A 13,137-nucleotide genomic window follows, 5' to 3' on the forward strand; every position below is an offset into this window, starting at 1 on the left:
CTTTCTTCCTTCCTTCCTTTCTTCCTTCCTTCCTTTCTTCCTTCCACACCTTCCGCAACTTTTGCACCTTCCGCACCTTCTGCACCTTCCTTCCTTCTGTGGGTTCCAGTTATTTCATATTCTCTTTCTTTTTCTCAAAATACAAATCAGATGGTTCACAGCAGGGAAAAGAATGCCACCTCTTGCTTGGAAGCTGTCATTGTAGTTGAACCTAGGTTATTTAAGAGACCATATGAGCAATTACATTTATGTCATGTATGCTCTGAGGAGGCAGGCAAAAAAGTAGACTATGTAATTGAAAGCTCCCTTAAACAAGTTTTTATCTTTGGCACCACTTAGGATCCAGCCTCGACAATTTTTCTGTGGTACCAAGCTGAATACTAGCACTAGATCTGTGCATACATATCTCTATGATATTGACAAAGTAAGAATTTCACACTCATCCTCTAGACACCTAAAACTCTTATGGTTTCACACATGCAAAGGAAAATATAGGGCCAGTGTTTCATACTTTACATGTTGCTGTTATTCTGGGCTTTTACACGTAATTTAGAAATCCAAAAGAATAAAAGATTAAAAAATTGTGAAAGCCCAGAATAAAATTACTATTTCGTTATAATGAAATTAACATATTCAATACAAAGTAACATGTGAAGTTTTTCATTTGAGATAAACAGTAACATACCTAAGCACACATAACCTTAAAAATCTGACAAATTAGTTGGATTGCTTCATCACATAAATTAAATCTATATTGGCAATATGGAAACCATATCCTACAAGAAAGCAAAATTTTTTTTTACTGGTGCAGTGGAACCTAAATTTTAGCTTTTATCACAATACCGTAAAAAGTTTCTTAGAGAGTTTTGTAGCTAAAGCTGTGCTCAGGTTGTATTCACACCGTATCTCCTAAGGCTAAAAGATTTTGTGATCATTAAAAGCAGTGTCCTATATATTGTTAGCAATTCCAAAAAAAAAAAAAAAAAAAAAGAGAAAAGATTATTCAGTCATACAGGGTAAGAAGAATATCAGTGCTAATATTTTCAGCTGCAAATGTTCAGAGTCAGAATACTGAATACACAAAAGAATTAGTCCATTTGGTACGTAGTAGGCCATACAAAAATGTCTGCTTTTATTCTAGGAAATGTGACTGATAAATGTGCTCAAGGTTTTCTGGGTTTTAAAGGTCAGGTACAACTCTGACCTTATGCAGACTTACAGCACTTTTTACTCAGTGTGTGCTAATACGCTTAGCATAGTGCATGTGCTCGAAGTGCATTGAAGGGAACACTCACAGAGAGATGTGACGGCAAATAACAACAGTGCAGACAATTAACACTGAATTAAGTAATTTAATTTTAATTTAACACTCTTAATTAATCTCAATTAACAATTGAAAATCATGTCTCTTATTTGGCCTTGGCATGTTTTCACTCAGGGGTATATCTTGATTCAGTTTGAGAAGAATTGAATGTTGATAGGAAGCATGTAGTCCCCCTACTAATGAGATGATCTTGCATTTACAAATAAACTGTGCTTTTAAACCACACCAACCCATTTTTAAGGCACCATAACTACTGTTCTTTCATGAGCCACAGCTCTTGAATTTCTTTAGCTTCATCTTTCTCCAGCAAGCATTTCTGATTTTGTTCTATTTTACATATTCTAGCTTGTCTTTCAATAGATTGCTTGGAAGAAATGTTCCCTTGTACACATTACAGTGCTGAAGAGTTTCACCAAACATTTTTTTCGCAAATTAATCATTTAAGCTGTTGTCTCAAATACAAGGAAATAAATGCCTTTCTTTACTGAAAATAATTGAAAAATCTGTCCAGTATATACAGCAATGTGTTAATACTGAAGTGTCAAGAAACACCTGTGCTTTGTATCTCAGATGAGTGAAAGCAAGGCCTCGCAATAATGGCAAATTTACAGTTTCAGAATTCAAAAAAAAAAGTTAAAAATAAAAATGTTTCCTGGTTTGACAGTCAACTCCCTCCTATTAAGACACAGAAAAATTGATTGTTCTTGTGCAAGTTTGAACGTCAGATTATATAACATCCTTTATTTTTCATACACTGCCCTCTACCACCCTGATCCTGAGTCATAGAGTCAGGAATAGACAGAGGTTTTACAAATTCTAGTGTGTCTGCATCTGTCCAGTTTATTATATGTCTGGAGTAATCCAAGCAAACCCTGTTGCTGAACCTGCATTCTCAGCCGAGTGATCATATCACCTTCCCAAGATACAGCATCTATTCCATAAGGATGTTTTATAGGATGCAGCCAAAATATGATTGGAAATACACATCACTACATATACAAGATATGAATTTGTAAACATAGCTTTTATTTTATTTTTTTTTCAAATTTAAAAAGGAATTTCTATTCCCACTGGCTGTCCAAGCAGAAATGAAAAACACTTTTTTGGATACTTATGCTCTGGAACTTTTAGTCTAGGATAACTTTTTAGAAGGGAGTCTTGGAATTCCCTGGATATTGTGGTGGAAGATACCGGGTAAAACACTGGCTGGCTTTACAACAGCATAATGAAGTGGAAGGGGACAAGAAAATACAAGGCAAATATAGCACAGCCACGTCCCAGATGTCTCACCAAGTTGCAAGGTGTGACACGGCACTAACTGCTTGCAACAGTGGATCCAGGGTGATGTTTTGTATTGCACATCACTGACAGGTGTTGAGAACATGTTTTCAGGGGTGCTGGTTAAGAATGAGTTCAGTTTGAAGCTGGGCATAGAAACAGGAGAGTCAAGTATCTGATTTGTTAATATATCAAAAAAAATCTCCATACTACTACCAAATGCATATTATATCTTCTGCTTCAACTTCCTGGTCCTGGAAGAAATATCAAATCAAATGTCAAACACAGCTATCTATACCAACTTCAGGTATAAACAAGTTCTGAAAATGTTTTATAACCCACTAGTCAGAGATTGTTTCTTAGGTCCAGAGAAATGGTAGCAGTAGCAGCCTTGCTGCTTATGTGCCAGGTGATATTTCTTTAAATTCTTGTTTACATTAATGGAAACCTAGCTTCAAATATTTTTTATCTCATTTGAAGAAGAAGCTGAATCCAGACCTACCTTTGCCTTACTACTCTTAGATAAAAGTAATTTTTCTGGTTTATCAAAAATAGATAAATATTTAGCAGGACAGGTGTTATAATCAGCTCATCCAGACATACAGATGGTCCATTTTAACAAACATTCTTAAAGAATTTGCAAAACACTTTGTAATACAGAAAGATGAAAAGTTCCATTTATAGACACAAAACTTTCTATTTCCCAATAGCACTTACTACAATTATTAGGTACAGAAGACGTGAAGTTACCTCCTACATCATCAGCTCAAGCCCTTGCTACTGCATACAATGCTGCTTTAAGTACTACTCATCACCTGTTCTAATGCTTCCTAAACCCCAAATGGTTTCTTTACAAACTTATCAAAGGTTTTTCCAGGATCTTTACCTTCTTGTTCTGAGGGAGACTTAGCATTTACTTAATTTTTTACATCCTTTGTTTACCTAAAGTAATCTAATCTTCTAGCAAAGCTGGGGAACAGTTCACACCACTGATTTCCCCTTATCTCTGTTTGTTTATATTGGTTCCTCTTCCTCTGATAGCTCTTTCTCAATTAAAGGGAAAACCATTTCTTGTACAGCACTACACTATGAAATCATGTGGCATTACTTCCATCCCTTCCAGTATCTTCTTACTTACTTCCACATTATTTTATTAGTCTTTTCAATATGTTTGAAGGCTATTATCAGGTAGTCTGTTCCCGAAAATCTACATCCTGGTATAACAGTTGCAGCATTATCTAGAAAAAGCTGTGAAAATATCTAATTTGCAAGCAGAGTTCTACTCAGTCACTATTGTAGGAAATCACAGTATCTGTGAAAATAAGATTGTGACATCACTACATAGGTCTGTTCACATCATATGAGGTATGCAGTTTATGAAGTTTCTTATTTTGTTGCAATCATGAAATATGAACTCCCTTGGGGTTATGATTATGGAACACTTGTGATGTTTCCTAGAATTATAAAATAGATACCAGTGTAAAAACATTATAAAAAATAATTAAATCAAAGGACTAGGTCAAAAGTAATAATTTAAAAAATATTTTTAGTGTAGCTGCTTCATGATATATATTTAAGCAATGGAAATGAATCTCATCATGACATATGTGGATTTTGTCCTTAACTCCCATTAATGCTAACAGGACGTAAGTCCATAAATCCCCATCCATCACTATAAGACTGTAGCCTGTCTCCCTCAGTTTTGCATGAACCTGCAATTTGCTAACTCTGTTTACAGTAACAAAAGCTACAGTGGACTTTAGAATAGTTGTTGAATGAACCTGAATTAAGAAAATGAAAGATTTTCGGATTGTCACCTTTGTTTCTAATTTCTCTTCTTGCGTTTAGTAAATATGCCCGGAAAAGTTCCCAGCACAAACATTCTACATGACCTCAGAATTCTTGATTTGAATAAGTTTCAAGCCATCATTTTAGCATCACTTAAAAAATCCGTTCTCCCATCATGTCTTCATTCTGTTCCAAAAACTTGGTACTTCCTGCTCTCTGAGTGTGCATATGCTGGGTGTGAATTTTTAATTGCAGTAGCCAAAGTAATCACTCAGCATGAAAGAGCTGTATGCTCAGACTTTCATACATCAAATCCATGGTGCAAAGATATATTGTAAATCATATATTGAAAAAAAGTTGAAACCATTTTATAATACTTGAAAATGAAATAGTAAAGTTATACAGTTTATCAAAAGTTCTTGTAGGAATCTGGTTTTTACGTAACAATTTTCTTTTTCCATAGACAATACACAGCATGCTATTAATTATGGACATTTAAAGCTAGCAGAACAAGAAGTATTATAAGTCTGTGATTCAGGCTTTAATTTTCTTTAAAAGTCAATATGATCACAGTAAGGTGTGGTCTGATAAGCATTTTTTACTGACATGCTACTCCCTATGTCATTACTGCCATTATATCAATAGTGTAAGACCTCTTTCCACCCCCCACCCCCAAATCCTTTTAGATCCTAATACCAATTTACAAGTTTTAAAAAATGAGCATCTCTCAGATGTTTTGATTTTGTTTTGCACAAAATAACCCTTATGACTTCAGAATCTCAGACATATTATGTGGACCTCAGCAGCACCAGCCATCTCCTTCAGCACAGAAATTGGATTATCTCTTCTCTCACTCCTAAGTGCTTTCATTTGACCCTTTATCTAATTAACCATCTTACCCAGGAAGTGCTGCTCTGCTGTTGAGATTCATCAGACAGGTGTCTCTAGACAGAGATCTACAGATTGACACCTTCCTCCCTTCCTCCCTTCCTCCCTTCCTCCCTTCCTCCCTTCCTCCCTTCCTCCCTTCCTCCCTTTCTCCCTTCCTCCCTTCCTCCCTTCCTCCAAATTGCAGGTAATCCCAACTCACAGGCTTCTCTGCTCCTTTGCTTTTAGTGCTTCAGCTTGCAGAGGCTTTGAATTTCTCAACAATTTCATCCAGGGCTGAGAAGCACTGCAAAGCCAACAAAAATCCTTCTTGTCATGATACAACCCCAGCCAGCAAAGCAGTACTGCACAGCCGCTCACGCATTCCTCCACCAGTGGGATCAGAGAGAGAATTGATTGGAAGGGGAAAAGTCAGAGAACTCGTGGGCTGAGATAAAGACAGTTTAATAGGGCAAGCAAAAGCTGTGCACACAAGCAAAGCTAAACAAGGAATGAATTCACTGCTTCCCATGGGCAGGCAGGTGTTCAGCCATTCCCAGGAACACAGGGCTCCATTACACATAACAGTTACTTGAGAAGAAAAACAACATCACTCTAAATATGCCCCTCCTTCTTCTTGCCCCCCTACCCCTTTCTCCCCCCCGATATATACTGAGCATGATGCCATATGGTATGGTGTATCACCTTGGTCAGTGGGTGTTAACCATGGCAGCTCTGTCTCTTCCCAGTTTCCCATGAACCTCCAGTCGCTTCACCAGCACGGCACCTGGAAAACCAAAAAAAAATGCTTTGGCTCTAAAGCACTGCTCAGCAATAACAGAAGAACACCTCTATATTATGAACCTTGTGTTCAGCACAAATCAAAACATAGCCCCGTACCAGCCACGTGGAGTAAATTAACTTTACCTCAGCTCAAACAAGCTGCAGCCTTCTCCAGACTTCAGAAAGATCCCAACTTGCAAGCCTCTAAGCTTAAAATTTAATTTTGCCCAGGAGCAAATTTAATCCCATATCCTTCCTTCCCAGAAGAAAAAAAGAAACAGGTAGCCACCTCCTCAAGGCATTTCTCACTGGAAACTGAGGCAGTGTGAATAGATACTGACCTAAAACTTTTTTACAAGAATGAAGATATTGAAGGTGAATTAAAAACAAATGTATTGAACACACATAACTGAGAAAAAGTAGGTATTCATTATTTCTTTATTACCTATTTTGATAAAACAATAATCTTCAAAAGCATTCCTGGAGAATCTGAATTTATTCCCTTGCTTCAAAAAATAAGCAGTCTTTACATTGCCTGATTTTTCAGTCACTAGGTTTCTTTTCAGTTAATGGATTTTCAAAACGTAAATGTATAAGAACATATGCAAGCTAACTTACTGACATAACAGGATTAGTTAAAGAAGATTTCCATCTACAAACATTGTAAGCTACAATATGTGGGATCTCTCACAATCTTCTTCTTTTTAATTCCTCTATCTTCTTTTAAAAGATTTAAATTGAATGAGGGTTTAGCTACTTAACTCCTGGCAGGATTGAAGGGACCGAATACTGAAAATTTGATGTAGTCAGCCACTATTAGGTCCCTTGTTTGCAATATATTTTTCCTTATTTTTGTGAATGTGGCTGCTCTACAGTTTCAGAAAACTGACTATATTGAATACATAATTTGCATTTCTTGTTAATGGATATCATATATATATATATACTATACACAAATATAAGAACCATTTTCAAGGTATTTATTTATATTTTACATTGGTTAATTATTTCATTAATTTTGGATAGTTTAACTTCAATTTTTAAGTATTTATACTAGACCTTACAAGGATACAAGACTATTTCCCTGCTTAGCCGAATGTAGGGAAAATGTTTTAGATTTGTGCCGGTGACTACTGTTCTAATATTACCCTAGTGTTACAAAGTACAGTAGTTGAGATCTTTTAAAATAAGGATTCACTTTTCAATTAGTAACCTTTACTTCTACCCCTTTCATCATGGACCTCATGGAAGCCCATAAAATCGGCATTTCTTGTTTCTCCCTTACTACTCATCTAGACCCACGTGTACTTGTTCACAAAGTTAACTTCTTCATGAAAGGAACAGGTTAGCAAACTGATACTGAACCAAGTTTGCATCTGTTAAAAATTTGTTTAGTTGTCCGAGTGCATTTAGTGTGGCTTTAAAAATCCCTAGGGCTCCCTGAGTTATCAGGGAAGGTAGACATATCACAGGATTGCAGGTGACATGCATCTTTGTGAACCATCAGCCAAAAGGCAAAATATCTTAGGGATTTTCAAATGCCACTAGATGATGTCTTTGGATAGACAAAAAATTGTTCTCTTTTTCCTCTGTACTGGTACAGTTCAAATACAAGAAATTCAAATACATAAAATTTTATGTGTTACCGTGGCATCATTGTAAAACCGCTAAAACGTGATTTTCCTGATAGACTTCTCAGTGCATTTCATGCATATCAATGAATTTAAGGTCAAGTCATATCTGATCAAATTTGTTTAAAGTTAGAAATATATTCCTTCCCATAGCCCACTTTAGCAGGTGTTTGGACTACAGGAGTTAGCAGGTTCTGCTTCTGGACTTGACCTAGATTAGTTTTACCTTTTATTTTTCTTTACTTATCCTATTCTAATCAATGTCATATTTGTCTGCCAACACAAGGAAGGCAGCAGGGAAATTTAATATGGAATTCCCAAAATTGTATTTGATCTAATTTGGTTATACTTCCCTGAGGAGATGTAACAGGGTGATTTCAAATATATGTTTTCAGTACAGATTTATAAAATTAGCCCATTCAGTCTATCGTTGAAACCAGTCATATTCAAAGGGCTAGCATAAAATTCATTAATAACAAAATAGAATATATAGCACCAAAAATTCACGTGAACAAATGAATAATCTCAGAAAAACTTAACTTTTCACTTAGCAAGAAGTACCTTCTGTTGTTAGAGCAAAAACTTCAGGGACGCATCATTTGCTTGCAGAAAATAAAGCAGAATCTTTTGTCAACTGAGAACATGGCAAGGACCAAATTAAGACAGAGGCTTAGTGTATGTTGTTTGTTCATGTAATTGGGGTGTCCTTTTTCATCTAATCCCTTCTACTACTGCTTGAAAGTGCAAACATTTTAAAAGCTCCTGAGCTAAAGCCTAAAGAAGTAATTACACTGAACAAGTTTCAAAATGTGATTTTAATGTCATGCATTAGGATTTAAGAACACACAGCTTCCATTAAGTATGGGAGTAGTAGATTCAATCATTAATTAATAAATATTATAGTACATGCAGTAGGAGCTACTACAAACATTATTATACAGTATGTCAGTACTATAATTAATCTTTTTAAGAATAAACTTCCTAGATATTAACTACCTTTGACTTACGATTGTATGTGAGCACAGAAACTAAAATCCAGTATTGCCATAGATAATAAACTCAACAAATTAATTCAATGCTAAAATAAACTAAACCCATCTATTTGCAATGTTTTAGCTCTAAAAGGTATGGAAAGTAAGTAGATACTGTAGCATATTCAATTTAACTGATTTTGAATGTTTTGTAAAAAAGACAAGGGAGTAAGTAGGGCAAAAATCAAGGAGCTGTCTCAGAAACTACTGACTATATTCTTTTTTTAGCTATGGCTTGAATGACAGAATCTGATAGCTCTGTGCTAATAAGCATCCCTTAAATGACCCAATACTTCCTCTAATGCAAAGACAGAACTATAATAGTTGCTGTAGGTTCTCATCCTCCATCATTTGTAGTGGTGGCAAATGAGATAGTACTTGTCCCAGAAGAAAATAAAGCAATAAGCATTAATTTGTGCCAGTCAGAATGCTAACAGAAGCCATATCACTTCAGAATCCAAGGGTATGAAAACAGGTGGCATACCTAGGAAGAGCTCTTGGTGCAGAAGTACTGTGTAAATTTATTTGCTGAACACTGAATTTTAATTTTGTAAGGAAGTCTGAAAGGTCTAACATTACAGGTAACAATGTTGAAGTACTAGTTTTAGCCAGCTCTTTGCCAAGTGAGTTCTAGTTCTGTTTACTTCAATATAGGTACTGATGGATAGTTATTGGAGTCAAACTCTGAAAGGAATTAGGCAAAACTGAAATAAATTTTTAACCAAACCATTCAGAGGACACCCATTAGGATATCTACTAGTTTTGAAACACATGAGAAACAGACAAAACCAAACTAAAACTCCCAAAAAACTAACTTACCAAAAAAAGCCCAAAACCCTAGAAATATTAAAAACATTAAACCTTAAAATCTACTGCTCAGAAGAGCTGTTCATCCAAATGCATCAACTGTCTTTTCTGAATAGCTCAAATAACTTTTAAATCTTCCTGAGACCAGAGGCAAGTTAGTCCTCACCCAAACCTCCCATCCTGGCTGTCCTACTTAATGGAGGGAGCAGGAGCGCCCATTATTTTCAATCTAGACTAGGATTAGAGCTTTTATCCAGGAGGGGAACAGGCTTTATTGCTCATCCTCAGCCTTCAAGGGCTGAAATCTAGACATCCTAATCACTCACAAAGTGTTTAGCCAACTAACTTCAGGCAGGACCAGACAGAAAAGTTTTCTGTGTGTTTGAGTGTAGAACTGAATGCTTTTCCATATACAGAAGAATCGCAGGAGTGGGAGGATTAGAAACAAAAATTGCAAGAAGAAGTCATTTTCCTAAGGGACATCCATGAAGATATTGCTGTCTGAGGGAGGGATCATGTGGTTCTAGAAAATTCACAAAGTTGCTTCCTACCGAAGGAGTGGTCCCGTACTGCAGTTGCTCTCAGCCTTTCTGTGAGTTTTGTAATTCCAGAGTCAGAACAATAAGGACATCCTTAGTTTTACCCACTGCCAAAATCCGTTCTGGAAAGAGAGATTCCACATATGGAAATATCCAGCAACAAATTGCCAAGAAGCGTTCTCTGTGCCATAGACAAATTTTTTATCATAATTAACAGTGTATCTGCATTGCTTCCTGTAATGAATGCCCTACAGCTCTTCAGTACAGAAAGGCATGTTCTCAGGGATGTTTGGCATTAGTCAAATGTTGGTACTCTGACACAGATTTAATGTGTCAATTAAAGCTAAGTTCTAAGCAATTGATTTAAATCACAGTTAATTTCTCTTTAGCTGCTATGGTAAATCTTTGACAGATTAATGAGTTACAGTTAATGGTGGAGCATGGAGCTTGTTGCAATAGGTTTTCACTCATTAATTGAAATGCCAAACAGCTTAGATGTATGCACTATCCTTGCTGCAGTTCAGCCCTGTAATCGCAGAATCATGGAATGTTAAGGGATTGGAATGGAACATGTAGTTCCAACCCCCTGCCATGGGCAGGGATACCTCCCACTAGACCAGGTTGCTCAAGGCCTTATCCAACTCGCCCTTTAATGCTGCCAGGGTTGCAGCATCCAGAACCTCCCTGTCCCAGTGCCTTATCACTCTCACAGTAAAAATTTTCTTCACTCAGCCTTCTCTTCTTCAGCCCCAACTTTCTCATCCTGTCTTTATAGCAAAGGTTTTCCAACTTTGTGGCTCTCCTCTGGACTTGCTCAAACAGCTCCCTTCTTGTACTAGGAACATGAAAACTTTAAACAGTACTCCAGTAATAGTGCAAAGTTGTGAAAAAAAAAATCCTCTTATTTGCTATAATAAATAAGACCAATGAAAATATCACCAGTGTCTGTTAGCATAAGAAAATAGATTAACCATTTCAGTTCAGTCTAAATTTATTGAAAGTAAAGGAAGGATATCCTTGTCTTTAGATTTAAAGTGCTTTTTCTCTTCCGTTTGATATACTTACAGAAAGCAATCAAGTAATAAATAATTTATAGCACACGTCCTTTGTATTATCAATTTAAAGAAATCCAACTCTTCAACTCTCACAAAACTGACTAACCTGTCCAGTCTTGTATCATCCTTCCCTGCACTTTGTCTACCATAAGTAGTCTCAGTAATGATGGAATTCTGACTATTAAACACAAGGAAATACAAGACAATCCTTCGGAATACAAAAATTGTATTTGCAACTCTCAAATGTGACTGCGAATTTCAAGGTTCTTCTCCTACTTTGATTTTGGAACAGCATTGGTAACCTGCATGGAAAATGACTTGACAATTTGAGTGGCTTACTTTAATTTAAATATTTGAGTTTCTGTCCAAGAAAAGTTTTGTTAAAGACATATTGAAATTGTTAGTTGAAAAACTTTTGGTCCAGTCTGAAATTTTCAGTTATGTAAAGGAAAACTAGAGAATTCCATCAATTTGGACAAAGTAATTACCTAAAATGCAGCCATAGCGCTTAACAACAGTGAATAAATTTAAAGTGGAAAGATGTTATTACCACAAAGTACTATTGTGCCACAGGCAATCCTGTCTAATTATACCAGTCAAGACAGCAATAAAAAGCATGTCAAGTTACGTGTTTTCAGACACCAAGACAGTAACTTTGGAAAATCTCAGCAGTAAAAATGAAAACTATCACCGTGTTCTGCAACATATAAGCTTTCCTTGTACAGCAGTGAAAATGAACTTTCATTACAAGTGTCATAGTTAACACATGAAGAAAAAAATTTCCACAATAATTTATGCATGAAATTCTGAAGACTTGGTTCAAATAACAGCATACAAAAATTATGAGAGCAGGTGATATTCAATGTTCAAATGAGGGGCATATTTTTGAATCTCTCAGATCTAGAAGGATTCCATATGCAGTGCATATGAAAAATGCATTAAAGAAACAGTGAGAGTTAGGAAATTAGTATCTTGAGGATTTGTGCAAATATCTCCATAAAGCTACTTTCTGTATGTTATGGTAATGTAGCTCTATCTGTACAAGTATAATGAAGTAGAAATCAAAATGTTCCCTAAGTGTTTCAGATTTTACTGTGTACTGGAAATTACTAATCAAAACATTAATACTTAGGTCCATAGCAGCCTGAGCCTTGGCATGGACAGCAAATGGCAATTGCCTCCAATTTTTATTTTGTTGAGCCTTATGAGGCAGATGAACAGTATCCTGACCCTCTAAGAAGGGTCACCTTGTGGCTAAGGTTTTGAAGTGTGGTGGAGCAAGTGCAGACCCATGTCCCACTCTCATTCTGTGGAACCAGGCTACAGCAGCTGTTCAGACAATGCCAGCCTTGAGGTTACAGATGAGGTTGTGGAAGTCACCACAACTGAAACGATGATTTCTCCCTTCCCTCAAGAAACCTTTCTGTCACAGTTATTTGAATTAGGAGTCATCCTTTCAGGCAAATAGCACATGAGAATACAGAGCCTCTTGTAGGATAACAAATCAATTCAGGCAGTTTTATTTTGGTGTCTGTGTTTGCATCAAACAACCCTACTTGTTTAAAGCAGTTAGGCCTTGTGTTCACAATATGTAATTATAAATTGAGATGATGAATTCTTGTCCTTTATAAAATAGCAGTCAAATATATATCTTTCCTTTTGATAGATAAGGGGTTTTGTTTTTGGTTTTGTTTTTGTTTTTGTTGGGGTTTTTTGTGAATGAGTGCCAATTTAAGTCAGAATTTTCAAGGGAGAGGAAAATGAAAAATAGCTCCAGTTGCTTCAGTGAGAAGTCTAACCAGGACTTTTTTTTGATCTGAAAAGCTGGAAACAACTTAAACCAATAAACTTTACTCATATTGACATAACATAATATTGAAAGGATTCCATCCTTTATCATTATCAATTTTCCTTTTTCATATGGCCTTCCTGCTATTCCTGAGTTCTGTCTCACACATATGAGAAGACCTTTACTCTGCAACTAATCCTGTCCATAAACTCTTCATTTTCTACTGGAAAAGGTCAAGTGAATAG

At 36.1% G+C, this 13,137-nt stretch overlaps 1 protein-coding gene across 5 annotated transcripts in view; it reads left to right on the forward strand.

Annotated features, from left to right (window-relative positions):
* The window catches only part of GLRA3 (glycine receptor alpha 3), a 79,854-nt gene that overhangs the window by 29,840 nt on the left and 36,877 nt on the right, over positions 1 to 13,137 (forward strand). The gene's annotated exons all lie outside the window — the stretch shown is intronic.

This window comes from Prinia subflava, chromosome 7, assembly GCF_021018805.1.
Source record: "Prinia subflava isolate CZ2003 ecotype Zambia chromosome 7, Cam_Psub_1.2, whole genome shotgun sequence".
Lineage (NCBI taxonomy): Eukaryota > Metazoa > Chordata > Aves > Passeriformes > Cisticolidae > Prinia > Prinia subflava.